Source organism: Echinops telfairi, unplaced genomic scaffold (assembly GCF_000313985.2).
Source record: "Echinops telfairi isolate 266 unplaced genomic scaffold, ASM31398v2 ScPeMD7_2010;HRSCAF=2546, whole genome shotgun sequence".
NCBI lineage: Eukaryota > Metazoa > Chordata > Mammalia > Afrosoricida > Tenrecidae > Echinops > Echinops telfairi.
Window position 1 is genome coordinate 18407950 of NW_022105908.1, and position 2640 is coordinate 18410589.

Consider the following 2640-nt stretch of genomic DNA (forward strand, 5'->3'; position numbering starts at 1 on the left):
ATTATTCACTTTATTAGGACTATCTCGACATGCCCCACACCACTGGACCCCTAGAAATTTTACTGAAGTGGAGGGTGCCTGAATCTTCGTTGGGTTAATTTCCCAACCTCTTGTATGCAGATGTTGTACCAATGAATCTAGAGTCTTTGATATATCCTCCTTAGTGGGTCCAATCAGCATAATGTCATCAATATAATGGACCAGTGTGACATTTTGTGGAATAGACACGCTATCTAGGTCCCTTCAGACTAAATTATGGCACAGGGCAGAAGAGTTGATGTACTCCTGGGGGAGAGTTGTTAAAGTGTATTGTTGCCCCTGCCAGCTGAAGGCAAACTGCTTCTGGTGTTCCTTCAAGACTGGTATTGAGAAGAAGGCATTGGCCACATCAATAGCTGCATACCAAGTACCAGGAGAAGTATTAATTTGCTCAAGCAATGAAATCACATCTGGAACGGCAGCTGCAATCGGAGTCGCCACCTGGTTAAGTTTACGATAATCCACTGTCATTCTCCAGGATCCATCTGTCTTCTTTACAGACCAGATAGGTGACTTCAACGGGGATGTGGTAGGAATTACCATCCCTGCAGCTTTCAAGTCTTTGATGGTGGAATCCCTCCAGGAATGTGGTACTGCTTTTGGTTTACTATTTTCCTAGGTAACGGCGGTTTTAATGGTGTCCACATGGCCTTTCCTACCATGATAGTCCTTATTCCACATTTCATGGATCCAATATGGGGGTTCTGCCAGTTACTAAGTATGTCTATTCCAATGATGCAATTTGGAACTGGGGAAATAACCACAGGATGGGTTCAGGGGCCCGCTGGACTCACAGTGAGGCATACCTGAGCTAAAACCTCATTGATAACTTGACCTCCATAAGCCCCCACTCTGACTGGTGGGCCTTCAAAACACTTTGGGTCTCCTGGAATTAGTGTCAGTTCTGAGCCAGTATCTAGTAATCCTCAAAAAGTTTGATTATTTCCTTTCCCCCAATGAACAGTCACTCTTGTGAAAGGCCACAGGTCCCTTTGGGGAAGGCTAGAAGAAAGACTAACAGTATAGACCTTCAGTGATGTAGCTGGGTCCTCCTTCAAAGGGACCTGACCTTCCCCTCATTCACGGGGTGGTGGGTCTGTAAACTGGCTCAGGTCTAGGAGTTGACTGAGCAATCATGACTGTCTATTCTGCTGTTCACCTGATCTACCATTCTCCCGCCTGTAGAGATCACGTAAATATTTAGTAGGTTTCCCATCTATTTCATTCCTAGGGACTCCGTGGCTAAGTAGCCAATGCCATAGTTCCACACAAGACAGGCTGCTTTGATTACTATGGAAACCTTGTTGTCTGTTATAACCACGCCCACCCTGTCTCTGTCCATTCAGTGCTGACACCTGCCCTCTACCACCACGGGGACCAATCAGCCCCACTGTGGGCAAATGTCGGAGTTCGCTTAGGGCCGTGCCTACAGTTAATCCTGGTGCACATAAAATTGCAATCACAGGAGTCTTCAGAGATGCTGGGGCCCACTTCACAAACTTGTTCCTTAGGGCTGTGGTGAAGGGTATGTCCTCAGGACACCCCCTTTTTGGGTCTATGGGAAGATCCTGATAGATCCATTCCAACATACCAATTTCCCTAAGCTTTTGGATGTCTTCCTCTATAGTGTACCAAGGTAGGGCAGGTACCTCAAGTTGGTCTAATCTAAGCCATCTGGCAGTCCATGCTTCAGCGAACCAACCAAATAAAGAATTAGATCCTCTCTTAGCTCTCTCGCAGAGATATTGAAAGAAGAGTCTGTACTTAGAGGTCCCATATCCAGAAACTCAGACCGGTCTAATATTACAGTTTGTGCGCCAGTATCCCACACCCTTAGTAACCATTCCCAGGGATATTCCCGAGGCTTCTGCTTAGACGTATTTGAAAATTTGAGGAAATCTTTGTGAGTATAGTGCTCTTAGTGTCAGGTCTAGCGGAAATAATGGGTGGTGAGGGTGTTTCCTGGGTGCTCTCAGCAATATCTTGTAAGGCATCTCCCTCAGGCAATGCTACAGATCCAGCCCCACCTGGCATATCAGCTTGAACAGTTTGGCTAATCTGCTCAGGTGTGGGTTGTTTTATTGATAGTGGATTGATACCTTCAGCTAGGCGGGGTGGGTCTATTGACTGGGGTGGGTCAATTGCTTCTAAGGGCTCAATATCCTCCTCTTCTGGATCATCAGCCCATATGTTCCCATCCCATGTTTCAGGGTCCCAACTTTTTCTGATCAATGCCCTCACTTTGGTATCAGACACTGCTCTAGATCTGCAATCCAGCCGGTTGTCATTCAGCCACTCGCATGAGACTCTGGACCTGGTTCTCAGCAATGTCAGCTCTATTAGTAGAGGAGAGAAGGCTCTCCTTTGTAGCACAGGTGTAAGCTTTTAAATCTGTTAGTCGGCACCTGAGGCGCATTTCTGAGGCTCTGAGACCATCCCTCTCCTTAATCACACTTTCCATCGTAAGAAGGACCAGCCAACCAGCTTCCCTATACTTGTCATCCTGACAAAACCCCTGGAAAACATCAAACATACCATCACTCAGAGCCTCTCCTTTAACCAGCACCTCATCTATCAGTGGTGATACTGTAACTATTAGCT